Here is a 27,001-nt window from a genome sequence, read left to right on the forward strand (position 1 = left end):
ATGCAAACATAAACTCACAGAAATCTGTAGAGGATAGAATAGAACGGTTTGTACCTGAAGTACTGTGGATACCTCTTGAAGAAGTGAGTAGTTGAAGTAGTAGCCTACCAGACTAGATGCTGTTCTGCTCCAAAACAACAACTTTTATATCATCCTTTCATATTTGTCAGCAAAGCAATATAACTGTGTCCTGCAAAAATATGCAGTCTGAGTTGTAATTCTGAATTCTACAGAACAGCTTTACTTCCTATAACTACTGAAATTTCTTTGTTTTTCGTGTCTTTATTTGGATCCCCATTAGCTGAGGTAGCAGCTGCTCTTCCTGGGCTCCACCAACAAAACTGTGTACTCCCATGATCATAGTTGGTAACTTGTTCCATACTGTGGTGACCAAGACAATACAGATCTGCACGCTGCATCTGTTTTGGGTTTTGGTTTAACTAACCTGCCTGGCAGTGTGACTATGTTGAGCTCTCGCATAATTTATATTGTGTTTACTATCACAGATATTCCTAAAGACGCCCATTAGACCGCAGGCCAGCCTCTCCTGAGTTCTGAGCCATGAGAGAGGCATGCTCGCTCTCCTTACTGACAGGGCAGTGTGAGGCTTGCAGATTCATTCTCAGCTAACCAGAGCTTAGACAGCTCTTTCCTGACAGCTCCCCTGGGAAACACCACAATGAAAGCATCTAGGGGAGGAGAAACTGCTGTTTTACCATAGACTAAACCCATATATACTTTGTTTTGTTAATAACAAATGCCACAGTAAAGTCAAGTAATACGATTCCGACCATTATTTTCTTGTAAAAATATCTTGTCGATCATTTTTGTCAGTGCTGTGCACGTAGAATGATCTGCTTTATAGGCATGCTTGAAATCAATGATTCATTAAGTGAAAAATAGTAGATTATCTGCTCAAGAATAACTTTTTCCATTAGGTTGCTCAATACAAAAGAAACTAATTCCAGGCAAAACGCACCATTCTAAATTTGATAATAATAGCCCAAAAGTAACACCAGCAACCTTTGAAAGGATGATCAATACAATGTTTGATAAAAATAATAATAATAATAATAAGAAGAAGAAGAAGAAGAAGAAGAAGAAGAAGAAGAAGAAGAAGAAGAAGAAGAAGAATTTTATTCTAATTAAGAAATTACGGGCATTTCTTGTTACCCAATGGCACTTTACAAGTTCATACAATATAAAAAAGGTCAAATAAAATATAAAGAAGATTCAAATATATAAATAAGATAACAGGAGGGAGTAAAATTGGTTAAAAAAAATAGACATAATATTGATGCAAGTGCATACTATAGTAACCAATTAAAGGGCAGATGAGTGTCAGAGGGATGGAGACAGAGTGAAGGAAAAGACATATGAGGAACACCAGAAAGGGATGGACAGGTCAGACCATGAGGGCAAAAACCAAGAGAAGGATTTTGTACTGCACACAGCCACGAACAGGAACCCAGTGTAAATGTTTGAGTGTAGTAGTTATATGTTCCCTTAAGCTGGTGTGTGTAAGAACTCCAGCAGCCATTTTCTGAATGTTCTGCAGCTTCTTTAACCTACAGACAGGAAGCCCATAAAGAACAACACTGCAGCAGTCTAATCAACATCGCACAGCACTGTATTAGCCTAATCAGCATCACACAGTTCTGCAGTAGTCTAACTGGTATCATACAGAACTGCAGTAGTCTAGCTGGCATCACACAGCACTTCAGTAGTCTAATTAGCATCACAAAGCGCTGCAGTAGTATAATCATCATCAAAAATGCATAAATAAGTAACCTTGTATCACAATTTGCATGCCTATATCCTTACACATAGATATATTTGCTGACTATTACACCATTGTAACATTTTTTAAACAAATTAATTGCAATAACTAAACAATTGAATAATTTAAATTTAATGTCTCTTATACAATCATAAAGCTGACTAAGGCTGACAACTAATCAATAGGAGAACTTCTACCTTAAAGGATTAGTGTGACGGTTGAGTCTAAGGCATTGTGGGAATTGGAGAAATAATTGAATCATGTAGGTGTAACATAATGAAGAGAGGATAACTTAATAAAACATAGAAGGCTAAGGTTAGTCTAATTTTAATTGGCCCAGGCCATTCACTACCACTAAATGACTAAATAGGGATGTTGTGCCCTCTAGTGGGTGAGTCAGAGATAATTATGCAACAAAAATACTTGTGAAGTCTGGTATGCTTTATCATTAAAGTTGCTATAAGATCTTTTTTGGAAGCACTTTGACTAAACTGTTTTATGTATTTGTAGCTACCAATAAACCTCTCTTGTAGGAGGATATATTCTGTATCTGTTAATTCTATGTGTACATTCAGCACATGGAATCTGCCAACATCCATTCCTGCATGTTCTTTCAGGATCAAGGCCTCTGGAATGGTGACTGATGTAGCAGAGCACCTAGGCAACTTTCAGTATGTGATAAAAATGAAAAATAATATTGAACAAGCTGGTATGCATGCACACATGTGCACACACAAGCAGACCTTTCTTAACCTCTACTCTTGCCAAGCCCAGTTCACCTGTTTCTTACAGTTTATGGAAGTTACTGTTTCTCCTTTCAATGTTCCTGTTATTAAAGACACATTTGTTACATATGTTTAATGTTCATAGGAATCATTATTTGTGACTTAATATTTTAATTTCAAAGAGCTGGACAAAGACTTTGAGTTCCTCTGAACAGTACATGGAGATCAGATTACATCTCAGTAAGATGCATGATGAGATCTTGTACTGCAGCTTGTGTTTATTGTAGTTTTCTATGGAATGACCATGATATTTGCACTAAATAGATGCCAGTCAGTTCAGTCAGCAATATATATTGCTAAAAAGATTCCCCTGTGTTCTAACAGGCAAAACCTGTATGTCTTGGTTGGATGTAATCATTGAATGTGTTGGATGTAATCATTGAATTAGAACTGAAATTTAATTAATTATTAAGATGCACAAAATATGGTTGTTTTTGATTGTGTAATGTTTTCCTTTTCCACATATGTCTTTTAGCACTTTAGTTCTGTTTAGTGGTTTATACTTCAGTGGAAACAGGTGCTTACATATTCCGCAGAAAGCAAAAAATAAAAACAACTAAACAACTACCAACTAATAAAGATGTCAAGTTGAACATGGAAAGTCTTGTTTTGTTTATTCATTTGTTGTTGTGGTTTCTCTTTATGCCGTTCTGTTGATTTGTATCCACTTCATGGCAAGTTGAAAATGATTTGATTCTAAGAGACATTTGGAGGAAGTGCGAGTACAGAAAAAAAAGCGTGTAACTTAAATGTGACGTTCTTTAATAGGCTGTATCACTTTTTTTTCTGTGAGTCTGTGAGGACCTCATAAAGCATGGCTTGTGGCAAGTGGGTTAGTACAAGGGTAAATATGGGATAGGAGTGTCAGACGAGAGGCTGATGCCTCTTGCCATGAAGCAGACCCTCCAGCAGATCAGAGTGCTCCTGGACTGGGACAGTGGTCTGATCTCCTTCTTTGATCCTCTCAACAACAGATACGTGCACACTTTCAGACAAACATTCACCAAGCAAGTCTATCCATACTTCTATAATGTTTGTCCTGCTAAAACTATGAGGGTGTTACCAGAATAGGCTGCAACCACTAAGAACATTATGCTAGTGTAATGAAAAAAATTGTAATTATGGATGGCCTTTTCCCACTTGGCCAAAGTTTTTGCTTTTGGCTCAGTTTTCCATTGCTCTGAGGTTGTCTGCTTGAAGGATTCAAACCTAGTTTAAAGGTAATCAGACTTTCTTTTGTTTCCTGTGATCATATACCTTCAATCATTTAATGTGATAATGCTATTTCTATTTAGGAGTTGTTTTCCTTGTGCACGCAGATGCATGCAATTGAGAAACCATTGTTTAGTGAAAAGAATCAAATTTGTTGGCAACTTCCTGGATTTTCATTTATTTGCAATTTTCCTCAGAACTGTTGTGAGAATACACACTCCCTGATAAACAAATATAAAAGGTTTATTGTAGATATTTCCTGTCCACTAGACACCTCCAATGTTTGCTGTCTAGCAAATGTCAGCTGGGTTTACTAGTTTCTTGGAAAACCCATATTATGTGCATCACTTTCATGGTAACCTTTATAATCTCTGGACCTTTAGCTTCGCTGTTGATTTTCTCAAATACCCCAATATGGTCTTATGTAGCATTAATGCATGCTTTAAAATCTTCTAAGCCAAGTGAAAAGCACTCAGGTATTTACTCTTAAGTGCTGGTCATACTGCTGTTTTACTGTGATGTTTTCAGTGTTGTGTAATTACTAAATAGGGCTTAAATAAAACCATTGTCAGTGTAAGAAGGCTCAACAGCAGTACTCATCTACCGAAAAAACAAGATGTGAGTTAAGATGATTCTATTTCCCTTTTCATGTACACTGAAAAACATCAGAACAAATGCTAGGATATATTTTGTCTACAAACACATTTCTATTTATGGTCTTTCTTATCTTTTATAGCATCAAGGGTTCTTTGGAATTTCAGCAGAAAATGGAAGAGAGGAAGCTGTGTGTGAGTGAATGCTTGTGTGTAATGTCGTTTTCTATGTTGAGTGTAGCTCTATGATGTACCCTGGAGATCTGAAGTTTGAGAAGAGGACCATGTCTGCTCAGTTGGAGGGGGGTGTTCATGGCCTGCACTCGTAAGTCTTCGTCCTCTCTGCTCACTAAACTCCTACTACCGAATCCATCATGCTCAGAGGCTCTTTTAGGGAACACTCCACCAACTGTCAAGCAGTGCCACAAAAGCACTCAGGGACTGGAAAATAACCTGTGTGTGTCTGTTCACACAGTTTGCAGGCACAGTGTTATGAATAATAATACACAGTAATAGACCCCTGCTGATCTCCACTGAAATCTGAATGAACATGAAGCTGACAATTTATTTATGAATAATTAATTCAGATAAATTGTGGGTTTCTAATAGATAACAGGGTCATGACATAATGAGTAATGCCTCTATAGATTTCTATAGACAGAATTGGAGATCATGACCTCTCTTGTTCTGCTTTTCAAGTAGGGCAGTGCAAAGAGCTTTCTTTGATGATGTTATCAAAGATGTGAAGATGTATCCCTAGGCACTATCTAGCTGAGAAGAGGTCTCTGTCTATTTCTGCCCACTAGGCCGCCATCTTTAATCTCTGTAATGGAGGCTTTATCTGCACTAGATCCCACACTAGAGGACACTCTCAACTGTGGCCTTATGATTGTCGTACTGCTGGGATGCTCTCTCTCTCACACACGGATGTTCGCATACGCTGCTCTATTTTGTTTACAGTTAGGCTTCCTTTGGCTGCCTCTCTGTCTCCCGTGTCCTCTCAAGCAGTGGTGGGACATTAATGCCACTTTAATGGATAGGCTGTGACATGACGCATGCTTAAGAACATTAACACGACATCATTGGACAACATACTCTTAGGTAGATTAACTTATTCCATACTCCAGAATATGCGCTCAACTCTGCAAATCAAGCAGGTATGTTCAATTCATGCTACTGGGACATGAAGTTTGAAGTTGAAATTGACCTCACATGTATGCACACAAAGTGTCCGAGCTTCTGCTAGTCGCAGGTGGCTATGGGAGCAATCATCAGTCATGTCTCCTCGTTCTATCAGCATGGGTGTCTGGAACTCCCCACGGTCATTTGGTATATGATGCACTAACTGATATGAGAATGTGAGAATGTAGCATGTATGTCTCAGTGAACTAATTGGTATATATTTTTTTATTTGGCTTGTTTTTCTTTGTTTGTTTGTTCTGTGGTCTTTGATTCAGTGATTTTCTGATCCTGCCTGGCTTCATTGACTTTACCTCAGATGAAGTGGTGAGTTCTTTTGCAAAATGCACCAAAACAGCTCAGCAGGTTTCCTGACATGCCCCATAAGGGCTTACCAGTGTGTGTGTTTCAGTAAATACAGCACATCTAGTAATGATTTAGTGAAGGGGGCGGGATCTTCCTAATTAATTATGGAGCTGGCGGTCTCCTCTACCTTCAGTGAGATGGAGGAGCTGAGTCAGTTGCCATGTAGTGCGAACACGACTACAACAGAGGGTGGAGTGTGGCATAGTGTAAGAGAGGGATGAAGGAGTACAAATAAGATGTGCAAAATAGGTGGTGTTGGCATCCCAGGTGCATAGGGTGTGTTGTCACAGGCAGAGAGGCTGAGGGGTGTGTGGGTGTGTGTGTGTGTGTGTGTGTATGACAGTGTGAGGGAGGCGCGAACCAAAATTCCCATGTGTAATGGATATGGGATAGTATATATTGTGGTATTTATATTTGGTGTTACATTTTGTGTGTGTGTGTGCTAGAATGTGGGAGAGAACGTAGGATGTTTTTGTCTGTCTTACCACAGGGAGGTTAAACTGATGCCCTGCTTATAAAAACAGCAATATTTGTGCTTTGAATGAGCACATCCAAGTCACTTGAAGTCAAATTAATAATGGGATAGAGATGTGTGCATATGTGAAAGCTGTCCAAAGTAACACCCCAAACTGTTCTTATCTTTGTGCAATGCATAGTCTGTATGAAAATACAAGCATGAACATAAACAAAGATAATTGTTCTGTAGAACATTGGTTCCTTTCTGTTACCATTTGCGTCTGTCATTCAGGATCTGACCTCTGCTCTGACCCGGAAGATAACCCTGAAGACGCCGCTTATTTCCTCCCCCATGGGTACTGTGACTGAATCCTCCATGGCCATCGCTATGGCTGTGAGTATCCCCCACACACTCAAAACCATGAAGTCCTGTTGCTTTTCCATTTAGCTTTCTGTGATTTTGTATTACAGCTCATGGGCGGTATTGGGATCATCCATCACAATTGCACCCCAGAGTTCCAAGCAAATGAAGTCCGGAAAGTTAAGGTGTCAAACTTTCAGTGAATTGTCTTAATAGGAATATAATGAACAACACGTTGAACATGCAGATTTACACACAAGCTTCCCTAAGGCCTCTCATCAGCAGAGCAATATATGGTGTCATGGCAGAAATTCGAGCAGGGCTTCATCGCGGATCCGGTGGTGATGAGTCCATAGCACATGGTTGGAGATGTGTTTGAGGCCAAGGTGCGACACGGCTTCTCTGGAATCCCTGTCACCGAAACCGGCAAGATGGGCAGCAAGCTTGTGGGAATCGTGACGTCACGAGACATTGACTTCCTCTCAGAGAAGGACTATGACCGGCTGTTGGAGGAGGTTTCTGATTCATCTTTGATTGTACATACAATATACAAAAGGTTTTTAAAAACACAAATGAATCACATATGACATACAATGCTTAAAAATATAGGTGGAATAGAACTATCATGAAATTGTGATATTTCTGTGTCAGTGTGTGAAAGAGGGCAATATATATATATATATATAAAAATAAAAAATGTGTATATATATGTGTGTGTGTGTGTGTGTGTGTGTGTGTGTGTGTGTGTGTGTGTAAAATCACATTCTTTAAACTCACATCTTTTTGTGATTTATTTGTGATATTTGCCAGGCAATGACAAAGAGGGAAGATTTAGTGGTTGCACCAGCAGGTGTTACACTCAAAGAGGCCAATGACATCCTGCAGTGCAGCAAAAAAAGGTCTGATTCTTCATCTTTTCAGCTTGAGAAGTGAAACTGCTTCTAAAGGACTTTGAAAGGTTATTTTCACTTCTCCACTTCTTCTCTGAGTAACGGGTCGGTCGTGGGGACGCTTGTTGATTGCAGGTAAACTGCCCATTGTGAACGACAGTGATGAGCTGGTGGCTATAATTGCTCGCACTGATCTGAAGAAGAACAGAGACTACCCTCTGGCCTCTAAAGACTCCCGCAAACAGCTGCTGTGTGGCGCTGCCATCGTTACCCGTGAGGATGACAAGTACCGGCTGGACCTGCTCGTGCAGGCAGGAGTGGACGTGGTGGTGCAGGTAGGTCTTAAGGTCCTAAAGGGAGTGGGATTAGTCTCCATCCTGAGTATGGTGCCTGAATCAAATGACAAACTATTTTTGCTATGAGGCTGTGTAACACAGGACTGTGATTGGACATAGTGAATTTTTTCTGAAGGCTGTGTCTATTGTTTTAGGACTCATCTCAGGGAAACTCAGTGTTTCAGATCAGCATGATTAACTACATTAAACAGAAGTATCCTGAGCTCCAGGTGGTGGGGGGGAATGGTGAGTCACAGTTCTCACATTTGCTTGTTCTGTAAACTGAGAGGGTTGAGGTAGGTAAGAATTGATGGTGTTTGGTTCTTTTCATTTGTTGCTCTGTTCACTTTCATCCTTCTTCTCTCTCGCTCTGTCTCTGTGTATGTCTGTGTAGTAGTGACAGATGCTCAAACGAAGAATTTGATTGGTGATGGTGTGGATGCTCTTAGAGTGTGGATGGGTTATCTTTGATAAGACATCGTATACCAGAAAATTGTTTAAAAGATGGTAATAGCTAAACCACCAGACATAATAGTGATGGATAAACAGCAGAAAAGAGTCATAGTGACGGATGTAGCAATCGCAAGAGATAGCAACATCAGCAACAAGGAACATGAGACGCTAAAAGAAGAGGAAACACTGGCTCTGGTAGCAATCAGAGCACCAGGGGTTTAGGGACGATGACCATCAAACTGGGAGAGTGGCTCCAGCAGATCCCAGGAACAACATCCGAGATCCTCATCCAGAAGAGTGCAGTCGATGGAACACTTGGGATACTATGCAGGCAAATGTATATATTGTAAATTCCTGTTCTTTTTTATCAACATTCTTAGAACATAATTACTGTTCTAAGTTTACAACATCTGGTCGAGGTTTTCGTTTATTCAAGATGCATCCTGTAGTGCCTTTTCACATTTTTGCACTATTTCTTAATTTTGAATCAAATGTTTCAAAAATAATAATACAATCCACAAGGAAATGAAAACGAGAATTAAATCAAACTTATTGTTTCAGAAAGATTACTACTCATTCACACACCAGGACGCTACATCTTCTGGAGTATTATGCTCACGTTTCTAAACTTTTAAACATTATAATGTATTTCAGTTATGGAAATCAGTTAAACACTATAGGAAGGCCTACAACAGGAATGTACTACAAATACCATCCTACTCCAGCACCCCTAATCGTCCACTCCCAATGGTGGGATATTCCTGAATAACAGTTGAATGCTATCTTTGCCTATATTTGCCTCTGTCTGTCTTTCAGGAGACTACAATATGAGAGTTACACACTAACATAAAAGATGAATAATGAATTAAGTAAATGCTGCACCGGCTAACATCTACTTTCTTCCCTGTTTTATTACCTGTATTATTATTTATAATATTTGTGAGCTGAAAACATAATATCCACCAAAAACATGATTCACTGACTCATGAACAATGTCAACAAATCTACACCCACACACGCACACACACACACACACACACACACACACACACACACAGCAGGTGAGTTTTCTGTGGTGGCAGATGGGTCCAAGTGGGCTCATACTGGCCCTGCCCACATGTCGCCTCCTGCAGGTGTCAACCGTAGCCACTGTGCTCCATGTGCCCTTTCTCCTCTGCCACTGCTGGGAGAGGGCTCTGCCCACCCTCCTGACATGCTCCGCTACGCCTCCTGCATACCCCCTTTGTGCTTCAGACAGAGGCCAAAACCACTGGCTTTGCTGGTTCCAGGAACAGCCTGAGGTTGTCCAGGAGAGTGAAAGAATGCTATACCTTGCAAGGTATGATGGTCTTCATTGAAATGGGGGTTAAAAACATTTCAAGCCAGTGTTTTGTGCACTGACATCCCTCCTGCTACCGAAGGCCACCCGAGTGTTTCTTGTGTTTGTGAGTGTGAGGCAAAGGAGTGTGAAAGTGTTTGTGTGGATCAAGATGTAAATGCAAGAAATGAAACGTACTGAGGCTATGTTTATTGTCACATATTTTATATCTAGAATGTTGGCCTACCTCCAAGTGAATTTGCACAAAGACCAAACATTTGTGTGGGGTGTTTGTTTGTGCATGTGAATATAGATGTGTGTAGTTCAATGGTGTATACATGTGTACATGTGAGTATGGATGTGTAAGTGTGAAAGATGTGTGTGTGTGTGTGTGAATTATATATTTGTTGGGGGCACATTCATATACTGCCACACTGCTATTCTCTCTGCTACTTTCTGTTTTTCAATTGGTGGATTGGATTAGGGCCTGTCAGAGAGACTCTGAGAGATCTGGTGAGCCCTGATTGTGATTCTTTTTGTTTCTCTCTCTCTCTCTCTCTCTCTCTCTCTCTCTCTCTCTCTCTCTCTCTCTCTTTGTGAGTGTGTGTTTGTGTGTGTGTCTCTTGTCAACACAGTGTGAATAATTTTGATTTTAATTGGTTCGTTGTTATGACATTATCTCTCAACTCTCTCAACCGTCTAAATCACACGCGCACACACACAAACAGTTGACACCCCCCATCCTATAGTCCACATTCATTCATGAGAAACAGAAAATTTCAATTTGAAATGTATTGGATTGAATAACAAAGATCCTTTTCTTTAGAACCATGCACAGCATGGACATGACAATGTTGTGCTAAATGGTGTGATCAAACCCTATCATCATCCTTCCCAGCAAAGCCCTGATCTACTCCTTCTGTAGTGAGCTAAACGCTATTAATAAACTCCCAAACTCCTCCAGTGCTCTCTCACCATTCTGAGCAGAGCCTGTGCCAGGCCTGCAATTTTATCAACTACATCACAGCTCTGTTTTCTCTCTTCCAAATGTGTAGAGAAAACACACACACACACACACACACACACACGCGCGCGCGCGCTCTGTATTCTGACAGTCCCTGCAATGCTCCACTGTAATCCTCTTAGCCTGTAAGCGCTGGGCTCTCCCTGCAAACACACCCTAAACCCAGCACAGCATGGGACTATGTGGAAGACCACTTGCACAAACATCGACCGCACAGCTCTTTTTGCCTTTGCTTGCTATAGTTTCAACTGCTCGATGCACTGAAATGCCAAATACAGAGGCTAAAGCTCGAACACATGCGCCATGAACCAGCTGCACCCATTCCGAGGTAAATCAAATACACAGTTGCCAATGTTTAAAAAAGCTTTTTGAGCTTTTTACATTTTATTGATTTATTTTTTTTAAAGAACATGAGGACTTTTTCATTTTTATTTTTTCAGAATGCTAAATAGTAGTAGTCCCAGTAATTTTGTAGTTCCAGTAGTATGGTCATTCAGGTCTCCTTTATCAGGTTTTGGATGGCTTGGTAGAAGTTCATATTGACTGGTTATAAACATAGTTCTGATGTAGTCAAGCACAGCGTCTGTCTCTTTGGCCAGTTGGTAATCATAGCCTTTTTATGTGCTCGGGAAACCTTTCTGCATACTACCGATTTCTTTAGCTGGTCCTCCTTGGGAAGTGTGTGGTCCCTTTGAGCAGTACAAAGCTTCCCCAGCCATGGCTCTCCCCATGCGCTGCTGCTTAGTTTTCTTCCCCACTACTTTGTCCCATAACGTCTTCAGGTTCTTTCTTTCACACTTTGGGTTTTGGTTTTCACTCTCTAGAGCCTCTCTTTCACTCTTCAGGTGTTGTCTTTCACTCTCAAGATTCTCTCTTTCACCCTTCAGGTGTTGTCTTTCTCTCTCCAGAGCCTCTCTTTCACTCTTCAGGTGTTGTCTTTCACGCTCTAGATCCTCTCTTTCACTCTTCAGGTGTTGTCTTTCACTCTCAAGATTCTCTCTTTCACCCTTCAGGTGTTGTCTTTCTCTCTCTAGAGCCTCTCTTTCACTCTTCAGGTGTTGTCTTTCACGCTCTAGATCCTCTCTTTCACTCTTCAGGTGTTGTCTTTCACTCTCAAGATTCTCTCTTTCACCCTTCAGGTGTTGTCTTTCACTCTCTAGATCCTCTCTTTCACTCTTCAGGTGCCATCTTTCACTCTGTTCATTTTTTGTCTCCTTCTGCTTCTCCTCCAACTCCTTCCCACTACATTCCTCCTCAAATTTTCCAATTTTAACACAGTGTCGTTTTCTAATTTCCTTCGTATCTACTCTGTCAGGTAGTTCTTGTTGCAATCTACTCATTGCTTTTTGTGTGTTCCTGTCCAACAAAATCTTCGTTTTCTTCTTCTTCGAAGATCTTCTGTGAGAGCAGCAGAACTGCATTTTGCTGCTGCAACCTCCCATTTCTGTCAACAGACTGACCAATTTTACCTTTGTCAAGCAGATTATAAGAATAGCTATTATGACAATGGTCAGTGATATTATGACATCACAGTTTTGGTTTTGTTGACAATTCCATTGTCATCACACAGAATAGAATAGAATAGAATAAACTATTGTGGGCTTGCTTTGTTTTCACTTTAGCCTTAATTAGATTAATTAGATTCATATGTTTGCTTTAGATTTGCCTTTTTACATTTTATTTATACCATGAAAAACAATATAGAAATAATTAAAGAAGTCAAAGCCTTTGTCACAGTCTCTCCAGACATGCCTTTCTCTGGTTGTCAAAAAGACAAAAGAGATGACTGTGGACTACAGAAGGATGCAAATGCCTCACACCCTAATACATACAGTGAAGAGTGAGAACATACACTCTCTTAAAATCACAATCAATCTCTCATGGTCCCTGAGCACTTTTTCCTTAGTGAAGAAAGCTCTGCTTCCTGAGGAGACTGAAGAAGGACAGCATGTCCGTCATCCTGATCTGGTCTGCAACAGCATCATAGAGAGTGTCCCGACCTGCGCCATCGCTGTCTGGTACTGGCACTGCTCCCCCTGCTCTTTTGGATTGTTTAGTTGAATTTAGCAGTCTGCTCTCAAATTTTCTGTGCCTGTTTTCTGGGATTCTGAAATTCAGGCAATGTTTTTGTTGTTCTTCTGCAACACTATTAAAACTCTGAACTCCTCAAACTATTTTACTTCTCTAAGTAAATCTGTCACATTTGTCTAGTACAGAATTATTAGATTTCTTTCTTTGACCATAAGCAAGATACACACATTTACTTTGCACATTTACATATTTCTTTGTCTGTGTCTCTCTATCACTCTCCTTTTCTCAGAGAGTTGGATAAGAGATTAAGGACACTTCCTGAGGCAGAGAATGATTGGTCAGTAGTACATTAGAATGGCCATACATACATTTCATCATTCCATATCTTTTCAGTGGTTATCAAAACCATTTATACACTTTTGCAGTTAAACAATGTTAAGATATTGATTAGTGTTTCAGTCAAATTAGTCTAACTCTGAAAGTATGTGTTTACCTTCCATATGAGATGCTATTTAAGACTACACACACATCAGATTTTGCAATGAAAAGATGCACACATGCATACATGATAAAACAAACAATGGCAAATAGTCAGTGTACACACACACACACACACGTTTTAGGCTCCTTTTGTCATTCAGTTTTGAAAGAAGGAGATGGAGGGCATGTCAGTATGTAACAGTAGCCATAGTATTGGAACAGATGGGTCAGCATGGTAAGGGCAAACAGAACGTTGGTCAGGGTGTATCACTGGTCTCCATTGCATCTCAGTGATTCAAAATTCAGAACTAAAATATTAGAAAAAACACTCTCAAAGCATAGAGGGCCAAGTCAGTAGTTGCACTAATATCAGAATTTGTATCAAGATATTTTTAAGTGAGAAATTTTTAAGCGAGAAATAAGTTTAGCCCTCATTAAAAATGTTGTAATTTCAACTCTTTGACACTCTTGGAAAAATAAATGTAATATTTTGTTCAAAATATTATTTATTTGGGGAAAAAAGTGATCTGCAGGCACTGCGGATTCTTGCCCTGCTAGAGATGATTAAGAAAAGAGGTTAAATTGATTAGGACTTCTAACCTGCAGTAATAAACAGTATAAATTGATATGAAATGAAATAGGCAGATGCTGACTGTATATGAATTGTATGGGGCAGCAGTGTCTCACAAAGACTGGAGCACAGCAATGATGTCATCATGTCATGGGTGTGAAAAGAAGGCCTCTAGGAAATAGGCTTCGTCAAGGGGCATGGGGGCTGGGGCCAAAAGACAGAGCGCAGGAGACTAATGAATGAAGATGGAGAACCCCTCTGTTCGCTACTGTAATATACACACTGAGAGGTAGAGGAGCAAGGACTCTTCATCAGGCCCTCAGCCAGCCTGGCACTAGCTCATCAACAAATGTCTCCCTCTCTGAGAGAGAGAGAGAGAGAGAGAGAGAGAGAGAGAGAGGGAGGGTCTTATTGAATTATATGCTTTGTTGTCATCTGTGCAGCATTACTACAGATTCTTTATAACTCAGTATCTGCAATGTTTGGTTTAGAATCACAGATGAGGATGTGTTTAATGTGACGTGGTTGGTTTACGTCTCACAAATGTCAATTGTCTTCATTAATGTTCCATCTGAAATATTAATGTTCACAGCAGAGACCTCATCAATATTCATCAACCCGGAAACGTTGCACAATCTCCTGTTAAAATTTCATGAGATGGCGTGTCTCTAACATAATATGATTGTGTGTGTGTGCGTGTGTGTGTGTGTGTGTGTGTGTGTGTGTGTGTGTGTAAAGTACATGTCAAGTTCACATGTGTTTGTGTATGTATATAGGTTCAGGAAGAAGCTAAGGGTTTTGACCTCAGCATAGACTTCACTGGTGCTGACATCATCACCAGCTAAGTGACCTGTTCCTCTCATCCTGGTGTGTGTGTGTGTGTGTGTGTGTGTGTGTGTGTGTGTGTGTGCGTGCGTGTGTGCGTGTGTGTGTCCAGCTGTGATCGGCCCTTACTCATACACATTTCACTTGGCTGACACACAGTGAAAAAAGTGCATTTACAGTCCTCTGTGGTCTCATTGCCAGCCCAGATTTCCAAAACTTATTATATATTTTACATATGTAGTAGTCATTATATATTATTTGAAACTACAATTTTGAACAGTGTTTCAGTGTTGTGTAATTACTGAATAGGGCTTAAATAAAACCATTGTCATTGTAAGAAGGCTCAACAGCAGTACTCATCTACTCATCTACCACACATTTCACTGTGTGTTGTACTGTGTATGACTATGTATGTGACAAATAAACCAAACTTGAAATTTGAAAAAACAAGATGTGGGTTAAGATGAATCTACTTCCCTTTTCATGTACACTGAAAAACATCAGTTTTTCAAATGCTAGGATATATTTTGTCTACAAACACATTTCTGTTTATGGTCTTTCTTATCTTTTATAGCATCAAGGGTTCTTTGGAAGGTCAGCAGAAAATGGAAGAGAGGAAGGTGTGTGTGAGTGAATGCTTGTGTGTAATGTCATTTTCTATGTTGAGTGTAGCTCTATGATGTACTCTGGAGAGCTGAAGTTTGAGAAGAGGACCATGTCTGCTCAGGTGGAGGGGGGTGTTCATGGCCTGCACTCGTAAGTCTTCGTCCTCTCTGCTCACTAAACTCCTACTACCGAATCCATCATGCTCAGTGGCTCTTTTAGGGAACACTCCACCAACTGTCAAGCAGTGCCACAAAAGCACTCAAGGACTGGAAAATAACCTGTGTGTGTCTGTTCTCACAGTTTGCAGGCACAGTGTTATGAATAATAATACACAGCAATAGACCCCTGCTGATCTCCACTGAAATCTGAATGGACATGAAGCTGACAATTTATTTATGAATAATTAATTCAGATAAATTGTGGGTTTCTAATAGATAACAGGGTCATGACATAATGAGTAATGCCTCTATAGATTTCTATTCATGTCTTCAAGTAATTCATGTACATACATTGAATTGAAAGAAAACTGGCTTTGGCAAGACTGGACAGAGCATTGTAATGTAAACGTCAGTACTATGCACATTTTGCAGTGTGGACTTTTATAAACTCATCAGCTCTGTGCAGATATAGACTGTAGAGCTCTATATTGAATTGTGGATGAGCATATTAAAACCACAAGGCGGAGCTTCGAGAGAGAGAGAGAGAGAGAGAGAGAGAGAGAGAGAGAGGGAGGGAGAGAGAGAGAGAGAAGATGAAACAGAGCTGTTTAATGTTCAACAAATGGAAAGAAGAAGAAAATTATGAAAATCAGTAGAACTATTAGCAAAGTTGAAACTAGTTAATATTTAGTGACAGCGGAGTGGCTCTAGATCCCTGTGGCAGGGACTACGGACGATCACGGACTACAGGAGCCCACCCTCCGGACTGATGAGTGCGGATGAGTCTCTGGCGAACGAGCTGAATACATTCTTCGCTCGCTTCGAGGCTACATCTAGCAGCGCTAATGCTAACGGCGCTAATGCTAGCAGCGCTAATGCTAACGGCGCTAGTGCTAACAGCACTAATGCTAGCAGCGCTAGTGCTAATGGCACTATCGGCGCAGCCAATGGCACATGCGCGGGGCCCACCATAGAACAGCGCCCTCTCATCGTCACGGAGAGTGACGTGAGAAGAGTGTTTAAAAGGGTGAATACCAGGAAGGCGATGGGAGCAGACGGTATCTGCGGGAGGGTCCTCAAAGCCTGCGCAGATCAGCTAGCCCCGGTATTCACCGACATCTTCAATCTCTCCCTGACGCTCGGTATCGTCCCGTCCAGCTTCAAGCGATCCACCATCGTCCCCGTCCCGAAGAAACCTCGACCCTCCGACCTCAATGACTACCGACCTGTCGCCCTCACATCAGTCGTGATGAAGTGCTTTAAAAAGCTAGTCGGAGACTTCATCACATCTTCACTGCCAGCCTCCATGGACCCACTGCAGTTTGCATACCGCCACAACCGCTCCACTGACGATGCAATTGCACATCTGCTCCACACTACACTGACTCACCTGGACGAAGGGAGGGGAAATTATGTTAAAATGCCATTTGTCGACTACAGTTCAGCATTTAACACTATCATCCCCTCCCTACTCACTACTAAGTTGGGGGATCTAGGACTGCATACATCCCTGTGCGACTGGATCTCCAACTTCCTAACAGACAGACCACAATCAGTACGGGTGGGCAACTGCGCCTCATCCACCCTCACCCTCAGCACTGGAGCTCCTCAGGGTTGTGTCCTAAGCCCCCTGCTCTACTCACTGTACACCTACGACTGCACAGCCACTTCCAGCTCCACCATCATTGTCAAGTTTGCTGACGACACCGTTGTCATGGGTCTGATCTCGGACAACGACGAGAGGGCCTACCTGGATTAAACACCTGGAAAACTGGCGCCAGGAAAATTATCTCCTCCTAAACGTCAGTAAGACAAAGGAGCTGATCGTGGATTGCAGCAAGAAGCAGGAGCGGCACTACCAACCTGTGAGGATCAGTGGAACCACGGTGGAGAGAGTAGATAGTTTCAGGTACCTTGGTGTTCACATCTCGCAGGACCTGTCCTTCAGACTGCCCTCCAAGGTACTGCGGAACTTCTATACCTGCACTATCGAGAGCATCCTCACGGGGAACATCACAGTCTGGTTTGGGAATAGCACCAAGCAGGACAGACAAGCACTCCAAAGGGTAGTGCGTTCAGCAGAGCGCATCACTCACACGGAACTTCCTGACCTGCAGACCATCTACTACAAGCGGTGCCAGACCAAGGCCAGGAGGATTGTGAAGGACCCCACCCATCCCAACAATAGACTCTTCTCTCTGTTGAGGTCAGGGAGGCGCTTTCACTCCCTGAAGACCAAGACAGAGAGGCTGAAGAGCAGCTTCTTCCCACAGGCCATTCGGGCCCTGAATCAGGGAAACTGATAAACTGTGGGGACCACCACCACAATGTAACATAACTGTATATCTGTATATATATATTTATATTCAATGACCTTGTTACACAACAACTGTAGATATGTTATTATACGAAATGGATCTGTACATTCTGTAGATTGTGTACATATATACACAACCATATACATTGTACATTGTGTATATAATCATAATGTACATATATTGTACATACATTGTTAATATATTTTGTACATACATAGAATATATATATATATTTATCTTTGCATATATATATTTCACATATAGAGAATGTCTATATTTCTCTATGCACCCCTGTTTTCTTTTCCTCAGTTTGGACAGAGCACTCTCCACCATTTCACTGCGAGTTATACTGTGTATGACTATGTATGTGACGAATAAACCAAACTTGAACTTGAACTTGAACAGTACTTGTGGTAGCCTTTTTAACTAAGTGTACTTAAAATCAGACATTAGCACACTAAAACATTAAGCATTAAGATAAAAGATAAATCCTTTATGCAAATGCAGTTGTTTCTTAAAGATTGTTTCTTTTAGAAATATAAGTTCTTATCACACCTGTATTAGAATATGAGCCCAGGAGAGTAACCCTAGAACACTAGGAACATTTATGTTACAATTTCCTTGCAAAATCACAAGCCTGATGTGAATATTAAAATAAGAACAACAAATAGATACACCTGTTATCATTTTATTATCCATCTTCACATAATATAGGGAAGGTGCATATGTGCTCATTTCTCCTTTGTTAAAAAAGCACTGACATTTTGCTGCATCAAACATTTGTGTGCCATGCATTTAGTGTGTAGCATAACAACAAACAAATTCTGCAAACTCCTACTTTATGAGCATTAAAGGCGGTTGGGCAGAGTGTTGAGTGAAGCTTCAGAGCTTGACTGTAACCTTGTTATATTTCAATGGCAATGAGGGCAGTACAGGTAGTGACTAAGAGGCTTTCCTTCCCAATCCCTCTGAATGTTGTCTCTGACAACATTCCAGACAGCACTTTAGAGAAAACAGTAGTCCAATGGCAGCAGACAGGCCTTTTTAGGGATCACCACTTACAGAGTCTTACCAAGACACCCAGTAGCTTTATTTTGTTTGGGACGAAGCCTCTATCAGAGCCGTATTTCATTCTACCTGATTCAGCTGCTGCTTGTATGATGCATGTTGGATGAATCTCTTACTCTGCTCCTCAGCTAAGAGAAAGCTCTCCATCTCGATCTGAGGAACAAACTTGGATTGTGTGCGTGGCTCCAGCACAACCACTGGTGAATGCGCACGCAGTGTCCCAGGAGCCGCTCTGTGGTGCAGGTGGAGAGGGGAGGTGGGCGGAGGCCCGGGGCGTCAGCTCACGCAGGGTTGTAGAGGAGGATTGGAGTACTGGACATCGCTTACATGGAGGGCCATGTCTATGAGCACTTTGCCAATGGCAAGCACGACAGCTACCAGATCGACTACCACCTCATTGTGGGCGACACAGAGCCAGCCAGATTGCAGCTGTCGCCTCGCGACCCTGAGCACCAGGGGCCATTTGGCCACAACACATCTCATGGGCATGAGACTGCAGCTCAGCGCTACAGCGCCACGCGCATCCAGGCTGGCTACGAACCAGAGAGGTGAGACTCCTACGGTTTCAAAGGAGTGCTGATCAGCAAAATTAACCATGTTTGCATCACTAGGTTAACGTTAGTGTCACTAAACAAGTTCATTAGGAGTGGACTTTATTTTTCTTTTGGATTGTGTACTTTTAAACTGTTGCACAGACTGGGTTGGGTTCTCAGTGATGTGCAATTTTAGCCCAATTCCATATTGTTGGTCTCAGAAGAACACATTCCTTTCGGGGATTATCATCACATAAAATAGACCTATACATTTACAGTCTCTACAGAGAAATACAGTCATGTCATAGTATAATAAAATGTCCTAATGTGTAAATAGTGATGTTTACTCATTTATAATGTCCAGCACTACTCAAATATAACTGCTTGCCTTCTTTGCCCATCATATTAACATTCCCATGTCAGCAGAGTAAAAAGGACCATAAATCTGATTAAGAATTATATTATCAAGACCGATATAATCTGTGTTGTAGAACAGATATGAAAACATTTTGCCATAGCAATGCTCAAAAGCATCACATTCCATTTGTTTTACAGACTGTGAAGGAAATATTGTTGTGTTTCTTTCTCTATCATTGTAAAGCGTGAGAAAGCTTAGCATAAGATTAGAAGAACAGGACGTTCCCTATTGAACGTCCTTGAAGAAATACACTCCTTCCAAGGAGTTATCTGGTCTCAGCAGAAGCAAACCCTCCCTCGTTCTCTCGAACGCTACGGCTATTATATAAGGGGAGGGAAATCACCCAAAGGGGAGCGAAGCAAATAGGCACGCTCATTTTCTTGAAACTAATAACTCAATAAAATCTTCTTATCCACATCTGACTCCTTGTTTGCTGAATTTCCACCACAGGACGATGACCATCAAACTGGGAGAGTGGCTCCAGCAGATCCCAGGAACAACATCTGAGATTCTCATCCAGAGGAGTGCAGTCGATGGAACACTTGGGATACTATGCAGGAAAATGTATATATTGTAAATTCCTGTTCTTTTTTATCAACATTCTTAGAACATAATTACTGTTCTAAGTTTACAACATCTGGTCGAGGTTTTCGTTTATTCAAGACGCATCCTGTAGTGCCTTTTCACATTTTTGCACTATTTCTTTATTTTGAGTCAAATGTTTCAAATAAAATAATACAATCCACAAGGAAATGAAAACGAGAATTAAATCAAACTTATTCTTTCAGAAAGATTACTACTCATTCATACACCAGGACGCTACATCTGCTGGAGTATTATGCTCACGTTTCTAAACTTTTAAACATTATAATGTATTTCAGTTATGGAAATCAGTTAAACACTATAGGAAGGCCTACAACAGGAATGTACTACAAATACCTTCCTACTCCAGCACCCCTAATCGTCCACTCCCAATGGTGGGATATCCCTGAATAACAGTTGAATGCTATCTTTACCTATATTTGCCTCTGTCTGTCTTTCAGGAGACTACAATATAAGTGTTACACACTAACATAAAAGAACGAATAATGAATTAAGTAAATGCTGCACTGGCTAACATCTACTTTCTTCCCTGTTTTATTACCTGTATTATTATTTATAATATTTGTGAGCTGAAAACATGATATCCACCAAAAACATGATTGACTGACTCATGAACAATGTCAACAAATCTACACGCACACACACACACACACACACACACACACACACACACACAGCAGGTGGGTTTTCTGTGGTGGCAGGTGGGTCCCAGTGGGCTCATACTGGCCCTGCCCACATGTCGCCTCCTGCAGGTGTCAACCGTAGCCACTGTGCTCCATGTGCCCTTTCTCCTCTGCCACTGCTGGGAGAGGGCTCTGCCCACCCTCCTGACACGCTCCGCTACGCCTCCTGCATACCCCCTTTGTGCTTCAGACAGAGGCCAAAACCACTGGCTTTGCCGGTTCCAGGAACAGCCTGAGGTTGTCCGGGAGAGTGGAAGAATGGTATACCTTGCAAGGTATGATGGTCTTCATTGAAATGGGGGTTAAAAACATTTCAAGTCAGTGTTTTGTGCACTGACATCCCTCTTGCTACCGAAGGCCACCCGAGTGTTTCTTGTGTTTGTAAGTGTGAGGCAAAGGAGTGTGAAAGTGTTTGTGTGGATCAAGATGTAAATGCATGAAATGAAACGTACTGAGGCTATGTTTATTGTCACATATTTTATATCTAGAATGTTGGCCTACCTCCAAGTGAATTTGCACAAAGACCAAACATTTGTGTGGGGTCTTTGTTTGTGCATGTGAATATAGATGTGTGTAGTTCAATGGTGTATACATGCGTACATGTGAGTATGGATGTGTAAGTGTGAAAGATGTGTGTGTGTGTGTGTGTGTGTGTGTGTGTGTGTGTGTGTGTGTGTGTGTGTGTGTGTGAATTATATATTTGTTGGGGGCACATTCATATACTGCCACACTGCTATTCTCTCTGCTAGTTTCTGTTTTTCAATTGGCGGAGTGGATTAGGGCCTGTCAGAGAGACTCTGAGAGATCTGGTGAGCCCTGATTGTGATTCTTTTTGTTTCTTTCTCTCTCTCTCTCTCTCTCTCTCTCTCTCTCTTTGTGTGTGTGTGTTTGTGTGTGTGTCTCTTGTCAACACAGTGTGAATAATTTTTATTTTAATTGGTTCGTTGTCATGAAATTATCTCTCAACTCTCTCAACCGTCTAAATCACACGCGCACACACACAAACAGTTGACACCCCCCATCCTATAGTCCACATTCATTCATGAGAAACAGAAAAATTGAATTTGAAATGTATTGGATTGAATAACAAAGATCCTTTTCTTTAGAACCATGCACAGCATGGACATGACAATGTTGTGCTAAATGGTGTGATCAAACCCTATCATCATCCTTCCCAGCAAAGCCCTGATCTACTCCTTCTGTAGTGAGCTAAACGCTATTAATAAACTCCCAAACTCCTCCAGTGCTCTCTCACCATTCTGAGCAGAGCCTGTGCCAGGCCTGCAATATTATCAACTACAGCACAGCTCTGTTTTCTCTCTTCCAAATGTGTAGAGAAAACACACACACACACACACACACGCGCGCGCGCGCTCTGTATTCTGACAGTCCCTGCAATGCTCCACTGTAATCCTCTTAGCCTGTAAGCGCTGGGCACTCCCTGCAAACACACCCTAAACCCAACACAGCATGGGACTATGTGGAAGACCACTTGCACAAACATCGACCGCACAGCTCCTTTTGCCTTTGCTTGCTATAGTTTCAACTGCTCGATGCACTGAAATGCCAAATACAGAGGCTAAAGCTCGAACACATGCGCCATGAACCAGCTGCACCCATTCCGAGGTAAATCAAATACACAGTTGCCAATGTTTAAAAAAGCTTTTTGAGCTTTTTACATTTTATTGATTTATTTTTTTTAAAGAACATGAGGACTTTTTCATTTTTATTTTTTCAGAATGCTAAATAGTAGTAGTCCCAGTAATTTTGTAGTTCCAGTAGTATCGTCATTCAGGTCTCCTTTATCAGGTTTTGGATGGATTGGTAGAAGTTCATATTGACTGGTTATAAACATAGTTCTGATGTAGTCAAGCACAGCGTCTGTCTCTTTGGCCAGTTGGTAATCATAGCCTTTTTATGTGCTCGGGAAACCTTTCTGCATACTACCGATTTCTTTAGCTGGTCCTCCTTGGGAAGTGTGTGGTCCCTTTGAGCAGTACAAAGCTTCCCCAGCCATGGCTCTCCCCATGCGCTGCTGCTTAGTTTTCTTCCCCACTACTTTGTCCCATAATGTCTTCAGGTTCTTTCTTTCACACTTTGGGTTTTGGTTTTCACTCTCTAGAGCCTCTCTTTCACTCTTCAGGTGTTGTCTTTCACTCTCAAGATTCTCTCTTTCACCCTTCAGGTGTTGTCTTTCTCTCTCCAGAGCCTCTCTTTCACTCTTCAGGTGTTGTCTTTCACGCTCTAGATCCTCTCTTTCACTCTTCAGGTGTTGTCTTTCACTCTCAAGATTCTCTCTTTCACCCTTCAGGTGTTGTCTTTCTCTCTCTAGAGCCTCTCTTTCACTCTTCAGGTGTTGTCTTTCACGCTCTAGATCCTCTCTTTCACTCTTCAGGTGTTGTCTTTCACTCTCAAGATTCTCTCTTTCACCCTTCAGGTGTTGTCTTTCACTCTCTAGATCCTCTCTTTCACTCTTCAGGTGCCATCTTTCACTCTGTTCATTTTTTGTCTCCTTCTGCTTCTCCTCCAACTCCTTCCCACTACATTCCTCCTCAAATTTTCCAATTTTAACACAGTGTCGTTTTCTAATTTCCTTCGTATCTACTCTGTCAGGTAGTTCTTGTTGCAATCTACTCATTGCTTTTTGTGTGTTCCTGTCCAACAAAATCTTCGTTTTCTTCTTCTTCGAAGATCTTCTGTGAGAGCAGCAGAACTGCATTTTGCTGCTGCAACCTCCCATTTCTGTCAACAGACTGACCAATTTTACCTTTGTCAAGCAGATTATAAGAATAGCTATTATGACAATGGTCAGTGATATTATGACATCACAGTTTTGGTTTTGTTGACAATTCCATTGTCATCACACAGAATAGAATAGAATAGAATAAACTATTGTGGGCTTGCTTTGTTTTCACTTTAGCCTTAATTAGATTAATTAGATTCATATGTTTGCTTTAGATTTGCCTTTTTACATTTTATTTATACCATGAAAAACAATAAAGAAATAATTAAAGAAGTCAAAGCCTTTGTCACAGTCTCTCCAGACATGCCTTTCTCTGGTTGTCAAAAAGACAAAAGAGATGATTGTGGACTACAGAAGGATGCAAATGCCTCACACCCTAATACATACAGTGAAGAGTGAGAACATACACTCTCTTAAAATCACAAACAATCTCTCATGGTCCCTGAGCACTTTTTCCTTAGTGAAGAAAGCTCTGCTTCCTGAGGAGACTGAAGAAGGACAGCATGTCCGTCATCCTGATCTGGTCTGCAACAGCATCATAGAGAGTGTCCCGACCTGCGCCATCGCTGTCTGGTACTGGCACTGCTCCCCCTGCTCTTTTGGATTGTTTAGTTGAATTTAGCAGTCTGCTCTCAAATTTTCTGTGCCTGTTTTCTGGGATTCTGAAATTCAGGCAATGTTTTTGTTGTTCTTCTGCAACACTATTAAAACTCTGAACTCCTCAAACTATTTTACTTCTCTAAGTAAATCTGTCACACATTTGTCTAGTACAGAATTATTAGATTTCTTTCTTTGACCATAAGCAAGATACACACATTTACTTTGCACATTTACATATTTCTTTGTCTGTTTCTCTCTATCGCTCTCCTTTTCTCAGAGAGTTGGATAAGAGATTAAGGACACTTCCTGAGGCAGAGAATGATTGGTCAGTAGTACATTAGAATGGCCCTACATACATTTCATCATTCCATATCTTTTCAGTGGTTATCAAAACCATTTATACACTTTTGCAGTTAAACAATGTTAAGATATTGATTAGTGTTTCAGTCAAATCAGTCTAACTCTGAAAGTATGTGTTTACCTTCCATATGAGACGCTATTTAAGACTACACACACATCAGATTTTGCAATGAAAATAAAAATGATAAAACAAACAAAGGGAAATAGTCAGTGTACACACACACACACACACACACACAGTCTGCATAATAAAACAAACTTTATTTAATAGTCCACAATTTGGTAAGGTGACCTGCAATTTTAAAATCCACATTCCACAGTCTGCATTTCTCAAGCATTGCAGATTATTATTATAATGTTAAGTATAGAGACGATCTCTATGCTGCATTAGTTCTGCTGTCCTACTGCAGAGGTACACGTGGTCAAAGTGCTGTGTGTAGGGGTAGAGAGAGAGAGAGTGAGGGAGAGTGTAGAGAGGGCGGGTGGGAGTGTTAGAGAACAATAATCAAATACATTAGAGCAATCTAGCCAGAGAGACCAATGAAGACTTTGTCCCTAGGGTGTGGCAGTCACTGCTATAGGTGTGTGTGTGTGTGTGTGTGTGTGTGTGTGTGTGTGTGTTCCTGTCTTGGAGGGGATCGAACACTTCACTTACCATAAGGAGGCAGATGGCGGATTCAGGCATCAGCTGTACAGCCATGTTCCCCTGCTGCTCCCTCCCTCACCCAAACCTTATACGCACTGCACAGGTAACACCCAGCACCTCCAGCACACTGGCAATGCCCACGAGACCCCCAGCACAGTGGCTCTCTGCCGTAACGTTCAGAAAACGCAAAGTCAAGACTCAGGCAACACCAGCTTCTGGGCTCCAGGCAGAGAGTTGTAGTGCAGCCTGCTCCTATTGTCCAATGCCTTGCAAGCGCTGGCTGAAAGGTCCACGTGCCAGCCCCTTGTCTTGTCGTTCCGCACAGTCTTTCCCTCTTCCGTCAGGACCCCCGGCTGTTCTGTCTGCGCTCTCTCACACACTCCTGCTTCTGTGACATCCAACGGCCAGTTAAAGCTCCCTCCTCCCCTCAGAATGGGTGCTGGGACATGCACACATTCGCGTATGCACACAAACACACACACACACACACACAAACACACACACAAGCACTGGCTCCCTTCCTTCTCTCTCCCCTTCATGCACACTCTCACAGGAATGGTGATAGGACATGGATCGGCTTCTCGGGTGGAGAGGAGGGGCAGCAGAAGCCCATACATCCGCTTGTGTACTTTTCCGCTCCCAAATCCATCGCATCACACTCCTAAAACCAGGGCAATGAACAAGAGAGAAAGAGGGAGAAGGAGGGAGGAAGAAAGAAGGAAGGAAGAGATCAGTCTCACCTCCAGACTGCCTCTGAACTCATTTCAAGCTCTGCAAGGCAGAGGCACTGGCAAATACAGACACGAGTGCATACACACTCACACCTCAACCCCCCCCTCCACTGTCTGTACATGAGATGGTTCTTATAGTCTTTTTAACCTCTTGTTTGCTAGCAGAAAGCAAATAGAGCCTATAGGGATAAGAGAGAAAGAGAAAGAATGACATAAAAAATAAGAATGAGATAAAAAGAGATCCAGATACATGAAGCACATGTTGATGAGGGTTGGACTTGCAGAAGCCACATGGCAGTCACGTTAGAAGTGTTGATGCAGTAACTGCATCTGCAGCTAAACTAATGCTGCGTGCGTGTGTGTGTGTGCATGCGTGCGCGGGTCTGTGTATATGTGTATCTTTTTCCATTCTCCACCAAAAAGAGGCCAGGAGGCAATTGTCTCTCTAGAGATGTAACACACTTTCTGCAAACATATCATCAGATAATGGCAGAACACCTTACAACACACCAATGCATATCTGTTTACATATACAGTTGAATCATGAGAGATTATGCAAGGTGAGAATTATGATTTTAATGTCCTCTGGTTCTATGGCTTTTGATACAGCCTGTGCTAACTGAACATGGTTTTTCTTTTCTCCAAGACAATTGTGTCTCAGTTTTATTGCAGCTTAATGGTTTAATGCTTGGTTCCTAATATACATATACATATACATGCATGCACCCATACACACGTTTTTTCCTTGACAAGCTCTTATAGGCCTCTGGACTAATTAATCCCCAATAAAAGTGAAATGACATATATTTATATATATACACACACACACAGCGCTTCACTTTTTCCACATTTTATGTTATGTTACAGCCTTATTC

At 41.4% G+C, this 27,001-nt stretch overlaps 1 long non-coding RNA gene and 1 pseudogene across 2 annotated transcripts in view; one reads left to right on the forward strand and one right to left on the reverse strand.

The window, feature by feature from the left end:
• LOC145656171 (uncharacterized) overlaps positions 1–25,424 on the reverse strand; it is a 119,268-nt gene extending 93,844 nt beyond the window's left edge. For both annotated transcript variants that reach the window (XR_014121867.1, XR_014121866.1), the window contains exon 1: positions 25,405–25,424. This is a non-coding gene — a long non-coding RNA (uncharacterized LOC145656171). The remainder of the gene's footprint in view (positions 1–25,404) is intronic.
• On the forward strand, positions 6,577–7,386 carry LOC118241240 (inosine-5'-monophosphate dehydrogenase 1a-like; annotated as a pseudogene).
• Positions 25,425–27,001: the final 1,577 nt, after the last annotated feature.

This window comes from Electrophorus electricus, unplaced genomic scaffold (genome assembly GCF_041902795.1).
Source record: "Electrophorus electricus isolate QZ-2024a unplaced genomic scaffold, ASM4190279v1 Scaffold53, whole genome shotgun sequence".
NCBI classification, from domain to species: Eukaryota; Metazoa; Chordata; class Actinopteri; order Gymnotiformes; family Gymnotidae; genus Electrophorus; species Electrophorus electricus.